The following is a 19,615-nucleotide window of genomic DNA, read 5'->3' as shown; positions in this document are numbered from 1 at the left end:
TTGCATCTATGTTCATCAGTGATATTGGCCTGTAGTTTTCTTTCTTTGTGACATCCTTGTCTGGTTTTGGTATCAGGGTGATGGTGGCCTCGTAGAATGAGTTTGGGATTGTTCCTCCCTCTGCTATATTTTGGAAGAGTTTCAGAAGGATAGGTGTTAGCTCTTCTCTAAATGTTTGATAGAATTCGCCTGTGAAGCCATCTGGTCCTGGGCTTTTGTTTGTTGGAAGATTTTTAACCACAGTTTCAATTTCAGTGCTTGTGATTGGTCTGTTCATCTTTTCTATTTCCTCCTGATTCAGTCTTGGCAGGTTGTGCATTTCTAAGAATTTGTCCATTTCTTCCAGGTTGTCCATTTTATTGGCATAGAGTTGCTTGTAGTAATCTCTCATGATCTTTTGTATTTCTGCAGTGTCAGTTGTTACTTCTTTTTCATTTCTAATTCTATTGATTTGAGTCTTCTCCCTTTTTTTCTTGATGAGTCTGGCTAACAGTTTATCAATTTTGTTTGTCTTCTCAAAGAACAAGCTTTTAGTTTTATTGATCTTTGCTATCGTTTCCTTCATTTCTTTTTCATTTATTTCTGATCTGATTTCTATGATTTCTTTCCTTCTGCTAACTTTGGGGTTTCTTTGTTCTTCTTTCTCTAATTGCTTTAGGTGCAAGGTTAGGTTGTTTATTCGAGATGTTTCCTGTTTCTTAATGTAGGATTGTATTGCTATAAACTTACGTCTTAGAACTGCTTTTGCTGCATCCCATAGATTTTGGGTCATTGTGTCTCCATTGTCATTTGTTTCTAGGTATTTTTTAATTTCCTCTTTGATTTCTTCAGTGATCACTTCATTATTAGGTAGTGTATTGTTTAGCCTCCATGTGTTTGTATTTTTTACAGATCTTTTCCTGTAATTGATATCTAGTCTCATAGCGTTGTGGTCAGAAAAGATACTTGATACAAATTCAATTTTCTTAAATTTACCAAGGCTTGACTTGTGACCCAAGATACGATCTATCCTGGAGAATGTTCCATGAGCACTTGAGAAAAATGTGTATTCTGTTGTTTTTGGATGGAATGTCCTATAAATATCAATTAAGTCCATCTTGTTTAATGTATCATTTAAAGCTTGTGTTTCCTTATTCATTTTCATTTTGGATGATCTGTCCATGGGTGAAAGTGGGGTGTTAAAGTCCCCTACTATGAATGTGTTACTGTCGATTTCCCCTTTTATGGCTGTTATATTTGCCTTATGTATTGAGGTGCTCCTATATTGGGTGCATAAATATTTACAATTGTTATACCTTCTTCTTGGATCGATCCCTTTATCATTATGTAGTGTCCTTCTTTGTCTCTTCTAATAGTCTTTATTTTAAAGTCTATTTTGTCTGATATGAGAATTGCTACTCCAGCTTTCTTTTGGTTTCCATTTGAATGAAATATCTTTTTCCATCCTCTTACTTTCAGTCTGTATGTGTCTCTAGGTCTGAAGTGGGTCTCTTGTAGACAGCAAATATATGGGTCTTGTTTTTGTATCCATTCAGCCAATCTGCGGCTTTTGGTGGGAGCATTTAATCCATTTACATTTAAGGTAATTATCGATATGTATGTTCCTATTCCCATTTTCTTAATTGTTTTGGGTTCATTAGCGTAGGTCTTTTCCTTCTCTTGTGTTTCTTGCCTAGAGAAGTTCCTTTAGCAGTTGTTGTAAAGCTGGTTTGGTGGTGCTGAACTCTCTCAGCTTTTGCTTGTCTGTAAAGGTTTTAATTTCTCCATCAAATCTGAATGAGATCCTTGCTGGGTAGAGTAATCTTGGTTGCAGGTTTTTCTCCTTCATCACTTTAAATATGTCCTGCCAGTCCCTTCTGGCTTGCAGAGTTTCTGCTGAAAGATCAGCTGTTAACCTTATGGGGATTCCCTTGTGTGTTATTTGTTCTTTTTCCCTTGCTGCTTTTAATATGTTTTCTTTGTATTTAACTTTTGACAGTTTGATTAATATGTGTCTTGGTGTATTTCTCCTTGGATTTATCCTGTATGGGATTCTCTGTGCTTCCTGGACTTGATTAACTATTTCCTTTCCCATATTAGGGACGTTTTCAACTACAATCTCTTCAAATATTTTCTCAGTCCCTTTTTTTTTCTCTTCTTCTTCTGGGACCCCTATACTTCAAATGTTGGTGCGTTTAATGTTGTCCCGGAGGTCTCTGAGACTGTCCTCAGTTCTTTTCATTCTTTTTTCTTTATTCTGCTCTGCAGTAGTTATTTCCACTATTTTATCTTCCAGGTCACTTATCCGTTCTTCTGCCTCAGTTATTCTGCTATTGATCCCATCTAGAGTATTTTTAATTTCATTTATTGTGTTGTTCATCGTTGTTTGTTTTATCTTTAGTTCTTCTAGGTCCTTGTTAAAAGTTTCTTGCATTTTGTCTATTCTATTTCCAAGATTTTGGATCATCTTTACTATCATTATTCTGAATTCTTTTTCAGGTAGACTGCCTATTTCCTCTTCATGTGTTAGGTCTGGTGGTTTCAATCTTGCTCCTTCATCTGCTGTGTGTTTTTCTGTCTTCTCATTTTGCTTAACTTACTGTGTTTGGCGTCTCCTTTTCGCAAGCTGCAGGTTCGTAGTTCCCGTTGTTTTTAGTGTCTGTCCCCAGTGGCTAAGGTTGGTTCAGTGGGTTGTGTAGGCTTCCTGGTGGAGGGGACTAGTGCCTATCTTCTGGTGGATAAGGCTGGATATTGTCTTTCTGGTGGGCAGGTCCATGTCTGGTGGTGTGTTTTGGGGTGTCTCTGGACTTACTATGATTTTAGGCAGCCTCTCTGCTAATGGGTGGTGTTGTGTTCCTGTCTTGCTAGTTGTTTGGCATAGGGCGTCCAGCACTGTAGCTTGCTGGTCGTTGAGTGAAGCTGGGTGCTGGTGTTGAGATGGAGATCTCTGGGAGATTTTTGCCATTTGATATTATGTGGAGCTGGGACCAGTGTGGACCAGTGTCCTGAAGTTGCCTCTCCCACCTCAGAGGTACAGAACTGACTCTTGGCTGCAACACCAAGAGCCTTTCATCCACACGGCTCAGAATAAAAGGGAGAAAAAGTAAAAAGAAAGAATTAGTTGAAGTAGAAAGAAAGAAAGAAAGAAAGAAAGGAGGAAGGGAGGGAGGGAGGGAGGAAGGAAGGAAGAAGGGAAGGAAGGAAGAAAAAAAGAAAGAAGATAAAGTAAAATAAAGTAAGATAAAATATAATAAAGTTATTAAAATAAAAAAATAATTATTAAGAGAAAAAAATTTAAAAACCCCAAAAAACCAAACCAAAACAACAACAACAACAAAAGGGCAGATTGAACCCTAGGACAAATGGTGGAAGCAAAGCTATACAGACAAAATCTCACACAGAAGCATACACATACACACTCACAAAAAGAGGAGAAGGGGAAAAAAATCCTAAATCTTGCTTTCAAAGTCCATCTCCTCAATTTGGGATGATTCGTTTTCTATTCATGTATTCCACAGATGCAGGGTACATCAAGTTGATTGTGGAGCTTTAATCCGCTGCTTCTGAGGCTGCTGGGAGAGATATCCCTTTCTTTTCTTTGTTTTCACAGCTCCCAGGGGCTCAGCTTTGGATTTGGCCCAGCTTCTGCGTGTAGGTCGCCGGAGGGCATCTGTTCTTCGCTCAGACAGGATGGGGTTAAAGGAGCCGCTGATTCAGGGTCTCTGGCTCACTCAGGCCCGGGGGAGGGAGGGGCACTGCGTGCGGGGCGGGCCTGCGGCGGCAGAGGCCTGCGTGACGTTGCAGCAGCCTGAGGCGCGCCGTGCGTTCTCCCAGGGAAGTTGTCCCTGGATCCCAGGACCCTGGCAGTGGCGGGCTGCACAGGCTCCCTGGAAGGGGTGTGTGGATAGTGACCTGTGCTCGCACACAGGCTTTTTGGTGGCGGCAGCAGCAGCCTTAGCGTCTCATGCCCGTCTCTGGGGTCCGCGCTTTTAGCCGTGGCTTGTGCCCGTCTCTGGAGCTCCTTTAAGCAGCGCTCTTAATCCCGTCTCCTCGCGCACCAGGAAACAAAGAGGGAAGAAAAAGTCTCCTGCCTCTTCAGCAGGTCCAGACTTTTCCCCGGACTCCCTCCCGTTGAGCCGTGGCGCACTAACCCCCTGCAGGCTGTGTTCACGCCGCCAGTCCTCTCCCGGTGCTCCGACCGAAGCCCGAGCCTCAACTCCAGGCCCCGCCCGCCCCGGAGGGTGAGCAGACAAGCCTCTCGGGCTGGTGAGTGCCGGTCGGCCCTGATCCTCTGTGCGGGATTCTCTCCGCTTTGCCCTCTGCACCCCTGTTGCTGTGCTCTCCTCCGCGACTCCGAAGCTTTCCCCCTCCGCCACCTGCAGTCTCCGCCCGCGAAGGGGCTTCTAGTGTGTGGAAAACTTTCCTCCTTCACAGCTCCCTCCCACTGGTGCGGGTCCCGTCCCTATTCTTTTGTCTCTGTTGTTTCTTTTTTCTTTTGCCCTACCCAGGTACGTTGTGGGGGGGGGGGTTTCTTGCCTTTTGGGAGGTCTGAGGTCTTCTGCCAGCGTTCAGTAGGTGTTCTGTAGGAGTTGTTCCACGTGTAGATGTATTTCTGGTGTATCTGTGGGGAGGAAGGTGATCTCCGCGTCTTACTCTTCCGCCATCTTCCGGAAGCCAATACCGTTCTGACATATAACATTTTTTATAAATTTATTTATTTTTATTTTTGGCTGCGTTGGGTCTTCGTTGCTGAGTGCCTGCTTTCTCTAGTTGCAGTGAGTGGGTGCTACTCGTCGTTGCAGTGTGCAGGCTTCTCATTGCACTGGCTTCTCTTGTTGAAGAGCATGGGCTCTAGGTGAACGGGCTTCAGTAATTGTGGCACGTGAGCTCGGTAGTTGTGGCTCTCGGGCTCACTAGTTGTGTCTCATGGGCTCTAGAGTGCAGTCTCAGTAGTTGTGGCACATGGGCTTAGTTGCTCCGCGGCGTGTGCGATCTTCCTGGACCAGGGCTCAAACCCGTGTTCCCTGCATTGGCAGGCGGATTCTTAACCACTGCGCCACCAGGGAAGCCCAGTTGATTTATTTTTGACAATGATGCAAAGGCAATTTAATGTTGAAAGGGGAACCTTTCAACAAACCATGCTGGAACAATTAGACAACCATAAGCAAAAAAAAAAAAAAAAAAGAACCTTGACATAACTTCACACCTATGCAAAAATTAATTTAAATGGATCATAAATCTAAATGTAAAACTTAAAATCATACAAATTTTTAGAAGTAAACCTAGGAAAAATCTTTATGACCTGGGGTTAAACAAAGAGTTCTGGGCAAGGCATCAAAAGCACAGTCCACAAAAGAAAAATATTAATACATTAGACTTCATAAAAATTAAAACCTTTTCCTCTATGGTAGACACTTTTCAGAGAATAAAAAAGAGAATTTACAGATTGAAAGAAAATATTTGCACTCCAGGTGTTCTACAAAGGACTTATATCCAGAATACATAAGATATCTCAAAACTCAAGAGAAAGAAAACAAACAATCCAAATAAAAATGTGGGAATACTTGAAAAGACACTTCGCTAAAACAGGTTATGTGGACAAAAAATAAGCAAATAGTCACATGAAAAGATATCCAACATCATTAGCCACTAGGAAAACACAAATTAATGCCACATTTTTAATACCACTACTGTATATCTTATCAGAATATCTAAAATTAAGAAGAGTAAACATACCAAGTCCTGATGATGATACAGAATAACTGGAACTCTTTTGGACGCCTGGTGGTAGTAAAACATGGTAGAGCCACTCTGGAAAACAGATTGTCAGTTTCTTTTCTTTTTTTTTTTTTCTTTTGGCCACGCCACACGGCATGTGGGATCTTAGTTCCCTGACCAGGGATCAAACCTCTGTGCCCTGCTTTGGAAGTGCTGAATCTTAACTACTGGACTACCAGGGAAGTCCCGATTGGCAGTTCCTTATAAAGTTAAACTTCCTAAAACCTAGTAATCCCACTCTTAGGTAGTAAAATGAAAACACAGCAACCTGTACACAAATATTTACAGCTCTATTCAGAATTGTCAAGAGCTGAAACAACCCACATGTCCTTTAGTGAGTGAATGGATGAACTGTGGTACATTGACACTGTGGAATATTATGCAATGATAAGAAGGAATGAACTATTGATACACACTATAACTTAGATGGTTTCTGAAGACATTATGAGTGGAAGAAGCTAACATTATAGACAGTATGATTCCACTTTTATGTCATTCTTGAAAAGACAAAACTATAGCAATAGAGAACAAATCAGTGATTGCCTGGGGTTAGACATGGGAGCAGGACGTCACTACAAAGGATGTTACCAACATGAGGGAGTTTTAGGGATGATATAACTGTCCTGTATCTTAATTGTGGTGGTGGTTACATGAATCTGTACATGGGTTAAAATTCATAGAACTATATTAAAAAAGGTAACTTTTACTCTATGTTTATTTAAAAACCAAGTCATGATTATACGTGCTTATTTTTATTTTTTCCTTATCAGTCAGATGAAAGACCCAGTGATCTCATTTTACTTGCTGACAAATTTCTCAAAAGAATGTTGGACACCAGAACTTCTCAAACTAGTTTATTCAGGGAAACAGTTCCAGGAGAAATTAATAGTTTTGATGGGAAAAAACTTTCCCAACTCAAATAGGTTTTTTTCCTTTTTTGTTATAACAAGGTATTTCCTAGATTCTTTAATGTGCTATTGTTTATTGTGAAGTTCTGAGAGAATAATTTATGGTACAACATTACCCAGCTTCTAGGACTAGAAGATCTATTGTTCTTGAAGTACTGATTAACATCTCACTAAGATTCCAGTTATCTTAGTCAGTTTGGGTTGCTGTAACAGGATACCGTAGACTGGGTGACTTAAACAACAGAAATTTATTCTTCATAGTTCTGGAGGCTGAGAAGTCCAAGATCAAGATTCCAGCAGATTCAATTCCTGGAGAGATTCCTGGAGTGTAGAAAGCCTCCTTCTTGCTGTGTCCTCACGTGGCATTTCCTTGATGTGTTCTCCTGGAGAGAGAAAGAAATCTCTCTCTTTCTTCCTCTTTTTCTAAGGGCACTAATTCCATGGGGGGGGGGCGTCCTACCCTCATGACCTAATCTAAGTATAATTACCTCTCAAAAGCCACAGTCCCAAATATTATCATACTGGGGGCTTGGGCTTCAATATATGAATTTTGGTGGGGACACAAACATTTAGCCTACAACGCTGGTTTTCTTTCGACCACAATTTGGGAACAGCTTCTGCCCACTTTTTTGGAAATCATCTTTATTGAAGTTTAATTTACAAATGATAAAAGTTGTTGATTTTAAGTATACATCTCAATGAGTTTTTACAAATGTATACAGTCATACAACCACAACCAAAATCAAGACATAAAACATTTCCATCAACTCAAAACATTTCTTGGTGTCCTTTTAGATTATTTTTTTCCACAATTTGTTTTTTCCCTCCCTTTGTTTTATTATCTCTTTATTATATTGTTATTTTTTTAGGGGTTTAGTGGTAGCACTATTATTTTAGTGCTCTAGAGTTTACCACATACATTTTCAACTTAACAGTTTTCCTTCAAATGATACTATGCTACTTCACATACAATGTAATCAATGTAAGAATCCTATAATAGTATATTTTCACAATTGTTGTCATACATTTTATGTCCACATTTATTATAAATTCATAATACATTGCTATTCTTTTTGCTTTAAACAGTCAATTACCTTCTAAAGAAAGTTAAAAAAATATATTTTATTTATTTTTTTAAGAAATTTACTTATTTTATTTATTTATTTTTGGCTGAATTGAGTCTTCGTTGCTGCACGGGGGCTTTCTCTAGTTGCAGCGAACGGGGGGCTACCTTTTGTTGAGGTGTACAGGCTTCTCACTGAGATGGCTTCTCTTGTTGCAGAGCATGGGCTCTAGGTGTGCAGGCTTCAGTAGTTGTGGCACATGGGCTCAGTAGTTGTGGCTCACAGACTCTAGAGTGCAGGCTCAGTAGTTGTGGCATACGGGCTTAATTGCTCTGCGGCTCGTGAGATCTTCCCAGACCAGGGCTCGAACCCGTGTCCCCTGCATTGGCAGCGGATTCTTAACCACTGTGCCACCAGGGAAGCCCTATCTTGACCTTGACGGTTTTCTTCATTTATTTAGGACTTCTTTCAATATTTCTCATAAGGCAGAACTGCTGGTGACAAATTCTCTTAGTTTTTGTTTGCCTGAAAATGGTTTTATTTTACCTTTGTCTTTGAATGATTTTATTGGCAGGGGAGGGCTGAGTATATAATTGTATTCTGATAGTTTTGTTGGTTTGTTTCGGTACTTCATTGGTATTCGTGGCAGCCATTAACCCACCAGTCTATTCACCTGTCTGGGGGTTATTCTCTTTGGCCCTGGTTCCCCCATGACAGTTCATGCAAGATGACAAGATCCATGTTGAGCCAGGGTGGGAGCAGCCCTGGCTTAGAAACCCCACGTTCCACATGAGCCCATCTCTTCTAACAACTTCTTAGCCATCTCTTCCAGGGTCCTTGCAAGTCACTGCACTCACTGAAGGCCAAAATTATGGCTCCTCACTAGGTGTGTATATTCATACCTAGAACTGTCAGTCCAGGGGCCATCCTTCAAGCAGAGTTCATTGTGTTGCTTAGTATCAACATGACATTTCACTGTATCACATTTCCAAAAGTTTACAAATTATCAAATTTTCATGCAACATAAAACAGGTTTAAAACCATCTACCCACATCCACATTCTCCTTGAAGTTCCTTCTTCTCTCGAAGTCCCCTGTGTCATACTCTCTTGGCGCACTCTCTTCTCATGCCTTGCTCTCGTCTTCCCCTTCCATGTAGGCTTTTACAAGGCTGTGTCCTCTCTTTTTTTGCTGTCTATGCCTACAGATACCAAATCCTATCTACAACCTTAACTTTTCTAACTCTAGTCATTAATCCCTAGGTTCCTACTATACATTGTCATTTAGATGTCTTGCCAGAACATTGCATTCAATTCATCTAACCCAGCACCTCAACTCTGCCTACTACTGTATTGGTCACTATCCTGCCATTCTCCCGTTTCCAGTTCTGCCATTTCTATCTCCTCTGTTTTCCAGGCATCTTCAATGTTCTATTGATTCTACCTCTGTACTATTTTTCTCATCAAGATAGGTCTTCCTTTTCACGTCTATGTACTTTTCTTCTGCTTCTGAAGTGCTCCAGGCAGTCTCATGACTACATCCATGCTGGTAGTCATGAGAACTGAAAAAACGTCTCTTCAACTGTCTGTGCTTTGATTTGGAAACTTCTTCAGGCCTGCTCTTATTTTTCTTACTTCAAACTTTCTCTTGTGTTGGATCCTACTGGTTTCAGATCATACTCTGTCCCTTTTTTCTTCTCTACTACTCCAACATGTGCTCCCCAGGGTTCTCTACCATCTATACAGTCAGACTCTAGTCCCATGCCAATAATTTTATAACTAGGTGATTTATGGTAGGTATCAACATACCCCAAAAGAGTTCCAGAAAATTATTTGTCATCACTAGGTTACTTCATCACGTGCTTTAACAATAAAAATTCTGTCAGTTAACTCTGAACATTCACCAAGGAGGGGAAGGAAAGGAGGTGTAACTGGTAGCCTGGCATTGAAACTGAGTCCTCCTAAAACCAAGTTCCTCTGCCGAGTTTATAATTAACGTCTCTATCCAAATGTTATTCCCTTTCTTGCCTAACACCTGAACACCTGTTCCCCTCAAGACTGAGGATTATCAAATAAAAGGGGGATTGAAACCAAGCTGGACCCCGTGGGACCCTCCCAGGTAAAAAAGCCTTTCCGTGTCCCCCATTTTTAGTTTGTAGGAAAAAGGTTTCAGCCTCCCAGACCTTCCCTGATTTCGAAAGGGTAGAGTTACTAATTAGGAAAGGGAGGAAATGCAGAAACAAAGGAGGAAGAGTCAAGAAACAATAGTGTAGACAAAGCAGCCCTCACCCCCAATTTTGCCTATAAAAACACTTCTCCAAAAACCAGTGAAGAGTTTGGGGTATTTTGAGCATGAGCTGCCCATTCTCCTTGCTTGGCCCTGCAGTAAAGCTTTCTCTGCTTCAAACTCTGATGTTTAAGGTTTGTTTGACCTCACTCTGTTGGACAAATGAACTTGCATTCGGTAACAGTTGATGTTGCAGTATAAACATACCATCTGCTAGGGATTGAATTGTGTCCCCCTCAAAATTCATGAGTTGAGGCCCTTAACCCCTAGTACCTCAGATGTGACTGAATTTAAAGATAGGAACTTCAAAGAGGTAATTAAGTTAAAATGAGCTTGTGAGGTGTACCTTAATCCAGTTTAACTGGTGTCCTTATAAAAAGAGGAGATTAGGACTTCTCTGGTGGAGCAGTGATTACGAATCCGCCTGCCAATGCAGGGGACACGGGTTCGAGCCCTGGTCCAGAAAGATCCCAGAAAGATGCCGAGGAGCAACTAAGTCCGTGCACCACAACTACTGAGCCTGTGCTCTAGAGCCCATGAGCCACAACTACGGAGCCTGCATGCCACAACTACTGAAGCCCGTGGGCCTAGAGCCCATGCTCCGCAACAAGAGAAGCCGTTGCAATGAGAAGCCTGGGCACCGCAAAGAAGAGCAGCCCCCGCTCGCCACAACTAGAGAAAGCCCCCATGCAGCAACGAAGATCCAACGCAGCCAAAAATAAATAAATAAATAAATAAATCTTAAAAAAAAAAGAAAGAGGAGATTAGGACATACAGAAAGATACCAGGGATGTGCTTGCACAGAGGAAAGGCTACATGAGGACACAGCGAGAAGTTGGCCATCTGCAAGCCAAGGAAAGAGGCCTCAGGAGAAACCAAATCTGCTGACATTTTGACCTTGGATTTGCAGCCTCTAGAAAATTAATTTCTGTTTATTATATCCAGTCTGTGGTATTTTGTTTTGGAAGCCCTAGCAAACTAGTACAACATCAATAAAGGCAGTGGAATGCATTCATTGTGCAAGCTGTAAGCTAGTATAAATACTAAGATCAGGCTCCAGGTGAAACAGTAGACCCTGGACCAATTTGATAATCATAATGAACAGGGAAAAAAGGAAATTCCTCTTCTCCACTTTCATCTCTTTTTTCCCATTTATTGAGCCAATAATACACATAAGAGTTAGGTCATGCTAATGTTGTTTTAAATATACATATGTTGGAATAAATCTGGTTATCTTTGTAGCAGCAGCAGTAGCCTGAACACAAGCCCCCTCTTTCCTGCTTCCTCTCCCTCACTTCAAATGGACAGTTATGGGGAACAGTAGTAGGTGTCGCTGGTGAGAGGCCGTAAGAGAGATGCAGGAGATGAAGCTTTTTGTCCACTCTTCCTCAAAGTTTTCTTTGGCTCTGTGAGATGGATATGAATGGGTGGGAATAAATCCATCCTGGCTGGGTGATGGGAATCCTCTGCAATCTCTTAACATGGTTATTAAAACTTTAAAGTCAGCTGTGTGAGAGGCTGGCAGCCAAGAGCTAAAACATATCTTGGGATGACTTGTCCCATCCTTTATTTCTGAACTATCACAATCAGACCACTGAATTTTAATCCAGTGGTGTTTCTTCTCCTTCTTCTTCTCCTTCTCCTCCTCCCCCTCCCCCCTCCTCCTTCAATTTTGACAAGAGCTGCAGATATTCCTTCTGGAGGGGATGTCAGATTTGGTGGGGGTGAAGGACTAGGGAGAAGTCCCATGAGCAGTGAGTATCTTATTCTATTTTACACACATCTCATCTTGATTATGTTCATTTAGGCAAAATTAAAGAATTGGTTCGCTTTTACCCACTTTCTCCAACCACTTTGATGGTCCCCAATCTCCTTCTTCCCAAGCATTTCATCTCTTCACAATATTATATTTGATATGCCCTAAGTATGACCCAAACTGTTACTTCATTTGAGCTTTTTCCATCCCCCCCCCCACCTTTTGCCTCTTAGAACTTCAATTTTACTTTCATTTGTGTACTACTGGTAATCTTCAAACACCTCTGCTCTTTTCCTACATTTTTCTCCAAAGGTCCTTGTTGACAACTTATAATTTTTCTATTTGTCCATCTATAAATAATTCCTTCAGGACGTTCCAAACACAGCTTCTTCTCCACCCCTGACCCTGGATCTACCCATTTCTTTCAGTTCAGACAGCATGAAGTCTACAGCCTTGGAAATAAATAGATCATCTTGTATAGATGGACTATATTTTCTATTGATTTTGAAGGTGAGAGAAGCAAAGTACCCAGAATCAGAGAGGCTGCCACCCCTAAAAGATAAAAGCTTTCATGCTTCAGGGCCATTTGTGGCAGGCAAGTTCTATGACAGGAAATTGTATAGAAAAGCAGTCACCTTACTAAAACAAAACGAAACAAAAAAACCCCCACTAGTCCCGGTTCAAACTCACAAATTATTGTTTTTCTGAGAAGAATCATAGCACAGTGGTTAAGAGCATGAGCTTTGGAATCCACCAGGGAATTGACCTAAGTTTAGCTCCTCAGCAGGGATCTGAGTGTCTTCACTTAACTTTTCTGAGCCTCAGTTTTCTCAAATAGATTGCAACTACTATTAATATCTACCCCATGTGATACTGTACGGCCTGCATGAGATATTATAGGGTTAGCACTTTTCACAATATCTGGCATATAGGTGTTCGAACAGGGTACTTTTCTTATTATCATTTTATTACCATATAATTACCTAATTGTTTGTATTTTATCCCTGTATACATTTATACTTTTAAATTTCTTTCTTGTGTCCATTGGTCAATCAATTGGTCAATCTAAGAAAGAAGAGGAAAATTTTATTCGAGCCAAATGGAGGATTATATCCTGGGTACAGCCTCTCAGAAGTCTCTGAGAGCTGTCCTGTCCATTAGAAGTCGAGGCACAGTTATAAAAATTTTTTTGAGACAGAGAGCTGAACTTTAAATGATGTATTTTTGACAGTTTACACAATCCCAGGTCTGTAAGCACAAAGTGGTGGGTCGTAGTGACCCTTTACAAGATCAGGAAAGAATGTTATCTTTTAAGGAGTTGTCTTGTTGGTGCTGGGAGAATGTTGCTCTTTATGGTTGAGCAGGTATTTCTGCCAATGGGGATGTTTGGTCGATGCGTAATGCAGATACACAATGCACAGCAGAGGGGAGAGAGGAGGCCAAAGGACAGAGAAAAGTTTTTATGTTTAAATTTTTCTTGTCTTGCCATAAAATACGAATTTTACTTCTCTCTCAAGACTTTCTAAAATATACATTATATTCTTAGATTCTGACCTATACTTTCACCACTTTTATTTCACCGCTCTCTGTTGTTCATACTTCTTTTTTTTCATGGAAACCTTTAAGGTTATGGTTTTCATGTATTTTAGGATCTTTGCAGCATATCTTTCACTGATACCCTATAGAAAACATTTAGGAACTCATTGATTTCCTGTAAGAATCCAACATTTGTGTTTATATAAATAGCTTTCCTACATTCCTGCTTTAAATACATCGTCACAAGAATCAGTGTTCTCCATGGAATGAAAGTAACGTAAGCCCATCATAAAAATATTGTTAGGAATACTATGCCAAGAGCTAAAGTAAAAGAAGTCAAGTCCCTAGAATTTTATATTGGGATATTTCTACAAATCTACATATTCTCCATTACGTCTGAGTCTGGAGAAGCAGGTCCTGTGGTTAATCAAAGTCCACATTTGATTATCCAGATAAAATGATTTCAGTGGAAGTGGTGGTCCTTCAGCCAGGATGCTGAGTCTCAATAAGATCTTATCTTGGTGATTCTTCAATCACTTATCCTTCTCCTTTCCAAACATTACTCTTCCCAAGCTCTCTACTTCCCACTTCTCCACTTCATTTCAAGGCAAAGTATAATCAGTGCTGTTAAACTGAATTTCCGTCCATCAGTAGCAGAGCTCTATAAGTTCTCCAACTGAAACACGTTAGCATCCGTAAATATTCCTTAGTGTTTACATTACACTGTATTTTAACATTATTTACCTGGATAACCCACACCTATCATTCCCAGTTTTACAAGCCATCATAACAGGTCACAAAAATTCAACAAAGAGAAGAATGTCAGTTCCAAGGACCGTTGACTATTATAAGGATAAGAGTTGAGTATCCGTTAGTGCCAGGAGATAAAGAAAAAGTCCAGATATGCTCTGGTAATTTTGTTTGCTCCAAATGACATTAGCAAACATGTAGAGTATTATTGAAGAATATTTCTAGTTATAATTATATCAAATACAATTTATAATAAATTATTTCTAAAACTGATAAATTCCATTGTAACAAAATTGCATCAGCAAGTTATTCAAACTCATTAAACCTCAGAAGGAAAACACAATCAAAGTAAAATAATTATAAGGCATGTTGGCATTTGCCGAGTAATCTTTCCATTGAGAAGTAGATTTAGATAGTGGTGTCCCAGGCCTCTAGAACAGAGAGACTTACATACACATGTTCATTTAGTCTTTTATGTTAATTGATTGAGAGGGATAAATATTGATATGTTTGCTCTGTAAAGAAGACTTTAAAACCTTCTCAACCTTAACTGTTATAATTCAGGAGTTATAACTTAAAAAACAAGTTGTTTTTTAAAAGATGTCAGTGCGACCAAGTATACTGATTTATCTGAGTGCTGCATCACGCCCATCCTCCAGGTTTCTAACTTGTTCTGTGCCATACCCAGGAGGCTGACTTCTGTGGATTGCAACCCTAGGGTTTGCCCTAAGATTTCCTGTTGAGTTGGGTTGATGAGATACTCTGGCCAAAGCTTGGAGCATGGGAAGAAAACTATGCCAAGGGACTCTGAGTGAGCTATCTTTTTTCCTGCTGTGACCCTGGCTGATACTGGTCTCAGAAGTGATCCTCAAAATGGGAAGCTCAGGTTGTGATGGTCACGTATTTGAATGCATAGATACCCTCCTTGTTGGGAGGAAAGGAGATGTAATAATATCACATTACTCAGATTATCATTAAAGGTGGCATGTGATGGAGTTAGAGGGAGAGGACAAAGTAGTGAGGGATCAAATAGTCTTTCACTTAGTTGCTATGGCAACCATGGGGTGGATTGAGGAATGGACTGGACACTGTCTACTCTGGAGAGTATACATAAAAGAGAAACCTAAAGTCTAGAATTCCCAGTTCAAAACACTAGTCAATGGAAAACTCCAGTAGCTGAATAAATCAGAAACACCAAGGCCTCAGATTCTGCAGGCAAGAATTTTTAGGTAACCCTACTAGATAAAGAATTCTGTTCAGTCAAGATGCTGGTAGAGAGTGAGGGAATGAGTGCTAAAACATGGAAGCTCTTGTTATCAGTTTAGATCTCGTAACCAGCTACAAAAAGCTTTGCAGCAGTTTTAAATTAATTGTCTCCCCCCTTTCCTTCTTACATTTTCTGAAGAGTGCTAATGGAGGCTAACATCACAGTTTAGATTCCAGTGGTGGGAAGTGTGACAGAACTGACATCACTCAACAATGACGCTATGACTGATGATATTTCGTGTTTCTCCTGTATGGGGGTCACAAGTTCTTCATCTAGGCAGAGGTCAAGAGTAAAAGCTGTGTAGCAAAAGGAATGGACTGTATAGGTTATTCTCTGTTTGCATACCCCCACGTCATACCTTGATCCATACCATGCCCTTTACCTTCTGTGCGTCAGACACTGACCTCTATGGATTACATTACCAGACTGCCCTTGCCCTTTGGCTTCCAGCTAGGTTTAGCCAAAGGGAGACAGCGGCAGGGTATTGGCAGATGAAAGGAGAAGCATGTTGGGTTATTTATTCCCTCTGCACTCTTACATTTGCTTGGCCACAGTTTGGGCAGTGGCTGTGTTCTATAGTTAGAGCCTCTGTCCTTCAGTTCCTCTTCTATGGCTCCAAACTTTTTCTAGGCTCTGGAAACACTGTTTCCCATTCTTGTGCCTTCAGTTGTGGCGTAGCAATGATTTCTCACTCTTGCTGATACCTGAGTGTTTCACCAAGACTTGCCCATACCACTTTCATGGAACTCTCTCAGTTACAGCCTTTGTGTTTGCCATTTCTTTCCTGCTAGTACATTGATACACCATGGAAGGAAGGACACATTGAGAGGGACTAGGTAAGGACAGCCATTGGCAGTGGGATGCAGCTACAAGTAGTGGAGAAAATGCAGCTAGGAAGGCAGAGTAGAGAGTACAGAGAATATGGGCACAGATAACGGTATTCTAGATGAGCAATCAGCATTACACAGTCATAGCAAGGGGTAGTGGTGTGAATTGCTAAGCATGAAGGGTAAGGGAGCCAAGAATCCAAGAGAAGATAGTCTTTGGGAGAACCCGCTAGCCAAGTGGACAAAATAAGGGAATCAGGATTTTCAGGTGTCAGGGCTTCAGGCACCAGAATTTTCATCTCTCTTTGGGACTTGGCAAGTGTACAGAAAAGCTTCAGTCTCGATGACTCAGTTCCTGAAGAGATTATCAAACACTGGTTCATTTACTTCATATAGTAGTTTGTTTGTTCATCCACTCACCAAATGTGTATTGAACTCCGTTTATACTGTAGGTCCTGAGTTGGATGCCAAGGATATAAATGTGAATAAGATCTATTATCTGGCTTCATGGGGATCACAACTTACCAGGAGCTGAAGACATGTGTGAATATAATTGTAGTACATGGTTACTAAACATCTTTACCTCGGTATATGCTGCAGGTACCTCACACCAAATATGCATGAAACTTTACTCATTATCTTCTAAAAAAGCATAACACTCCTCCACTCCGCATTTCACGACCAGCACTGCTACCACCTTGTCTCAGGGAAACATGATGTGGCTCTTTTTAATTAAGGCATTCGTTTATCCCTTGGTCCATTGGACTTGGTCATTCTTTTTTTTTTTTTTAATTTATTTTGTATACATTCTTTTTTTTAAAAAATAAATTTATTTATTTATTTAATTTATTTTGGCTGCATTGGGTCTTCGTTGCTGTGTGCGGGCTTTCTCTAGATGCAGCGAGCAGGGTCTACTCCTCTTTGCGGTGTGCAGGCTTCTCATTGCGGTGGCTTCTCTTGTTGTGGAGCACGGGCTCTAGGCGCGTGAGCTTCAGTAGTTGTGGCAGTGAGCTTCAGTAGCTGTGGCACGCAGGCTCAGTAGTTGTGGCGCACGGGCTTAGTTGCTCCGCAGCATATGGGATCTTCCTGGCCCAGGGCTCGAACCTGTGTCCCCTGCACTGCACCACCAGGGAAGGGAAGCCCTGTATACATTCTTACTGGAGCATTTTCTTGCTTGTAAATCTGATGAACAGCCAAGGTTGAGCACTGCTGCAGAAGATATAAATTCATCTTAAACTGAGATCAAAATTGATCCTGAAAGAATGGAGTGAGCTGTATCTTGTGGGGTGTGTGTGTGTGTGTGTGTGTGTACAATTCATCTTAAACTGAGATCAAAATTGATCCTTAAAGAATGGAGTGAGCTGTATCTTGTGGGGTGTGTGTGTTTGTGTGTATACAATTCATCTTAAACTGAGATCAAAACTGATCCTTAAAGAATGGAGTGAGCTGTATCTTGTGGGGTGTGTGTGTTTGTGTGTGTACAGGAAGGCGAAGAGTCCAGTATTTCTTGCTAAGTGTATTTATGGAGCTGGTGGTCCTTGTTGGAGATGTCAGAGACACAGTGTGACTAGTTGTTCAGCCAGGGATTCTCAGGATGACGTTATTTGCTAGAGTCTCCACATTCAAGCTCCCTCATTGTTATCAGCCCTTTGGGTTCTTAGGGACTGATTCATGCAGGTTGAACTCAAAAGCCAAAATGTCAATTTATTATTAATATTTGATAAGAAATTCATGTCACTGCTTGACAATACATTCTGTCCTGGACAGGGAAATCTCTGTTACAGCTGGGCACAACCCTCTCTGCAGAATTGGATGTAGCATAAAGTAAACAGGTTTCAGCTTCGACCCCTCCCTTACCTGAGTCCTGTGAGTGCTGGGCGTGACTGGGAACTGTAGAGTATTCTAGGTAGAGAGGGGAAGCCAGAATTGCAACCAGGAAGTATTTCTATGTAACCATTTTTAGTAAATTGCCTAAAGAGATCTCAGAAGAATGAGACCTGAATTTTCAAGGCTCTAATAATCCATCGTGAATTCTTTTCTTAGTATAAATAAGAATTTATTCTTGTACTTAATTTTGAATTTATAATTTTGTCTTTTTTATTGAAGGAAGTCCAACAGATGATATCTCGGGCTCCCCCACATCTGGATCTTCTCCTGTGTCTCTAACGCAGGGATATGGACACTGCTGGCCTGAGCAGAGGATTCTCCTTCATAGGTAAGACTCTGTTCACCTTTTTTTTCGATTCCATGCATCTCACAGCTCTGGGGTTACCATATCATTGCTTCAGGCAGAAAACAAGCAATTAAGTTACAGTTTGTCTACATTATTGTATCCCATAGAGATCTTGAGAGGACAACAGGATCTCCTGAAAGAGACCTGGAAAATTCCTTAGTACCTTCAGCGATTCATTTAAAAACAATTTCTAAAGTTGGCCGCTCTTCTCTCCATTTTGGTTCTGGTCATCTGTTTCACCTGAGGGTGATACTTTTCTGACTTTTTTCTCACATTGTCAGATTAGTGTGCCGTGTACCATGTAGAATAATAACAATAATACCATTTTCAAGATAGTACTCACCAATTCTCTGATATGCTTTTTATCAGTCTACCTAATGAAGAAACATGGGTTACAGAAGACTTGTCTGAGATGAAGTGGTTAAAAATGTTTGTTTCCACCATTCTCTTTTCATATAGGCATTTTTGTAAATGAAGTACTCTTGCTAAATGAGTCTGTAGAAACTGCAGGTATAAGGGTGTTTCTCCAAAATCCACAGGCGTAGGTCTTTTAAAAGTAGAATCGGGGCTTCCCTGGTGGCGCAGTGGTTGGGAGTCCGCCTGCTGATGCAGGGGACACGGGTTCGTGCCCCGGTCCGGGAAGATCCCACATGCTGTGGAGCGGCTGGGCCCGTGAGCCATGGCCGCTGAGCCTGTGCGTCCGGAGCTTGTGCTCCGCAGCGGGAGAGGCCGCGACAGTGAGAGGCCCGCGTACCGAAAAAAAAAAAAAAAAAAAAAAAGTAGAATCAACCAGCTTCAGTGTACCTGTATTTCAAATTGATTTTAGAGCTCACAGTGAAGCTGTAGCTCAGCTTCATTTTCTCTAGACCTTTAGAGCAAACAGTCTCTGGAAGATCAATCTAAAGAAGTGACCTTGACTTTGAATTCCTGCCTATGCAGTTATGGTATATTTCTACCTTCTTTATTCATTGCGTGATTTTATTTTGTTTTGTGTCCTAAGACAGTGGTACATGAGCAATCACCACAACATTGGGGGGCAATCTAGCTCTTTGGTGGATTCAGGCTGTTCCTAAGGGCTTCCGTAACAAAGTGCCAATGACTGGGGGGCTTAGAACAACAGAAATGTATTGTTTCATCGTTCTGGAGGCCAGAAGTCCGATATCAAAGTATTGGCAGGGCCATGGCCCCTCCGTAGGCGCTACAGGGAGAATCCTTCCTTGCTTCTTCAAGTT

General features: G+C 41.1%; 1 protein-coding gene across 1 annotated transcript in view; it reads left to right on the top strand.

Annotated features, from left to right (window-relative positions):
- Nucleotides 1-4,122: 4,122 nt before the first annotated feature.
- Nucleotides 4,123-19,615, top strand: part of AASS (aminoadipate-semialdehyde synthase) — a 92,316-nt gene continuing 76,823 nt past the window's right edge. The window contains exons 1-2 of the mRNA XM_079932650.1: nt 4,123-4,245; nt 18,257-18,365. The gene's annotated coding sequence lies outside the window, so the exon portion shown is untranslated. The remainder of the gene's footprint in view (nt 4,246-18,256; nt 18,366-19,615) is intronic.

Source organism: Stenella coeruleoalba (genome assembly GCF_951394435.1).
Source record: "Stenella coeruleoalba genome assembly, chromosome: 9".
Classification (NCBI taxonomy): Eukaryota; Metazoa; Chordata; class Mammalia; order Artiodactyla; family Delphinidae; genus Stenella; species Stenella coeruleoalba.
Note: the sequence above shows the minus strand (reverse complement) of the source record. Positions and strands in the feature narration are given on the sequence as shown.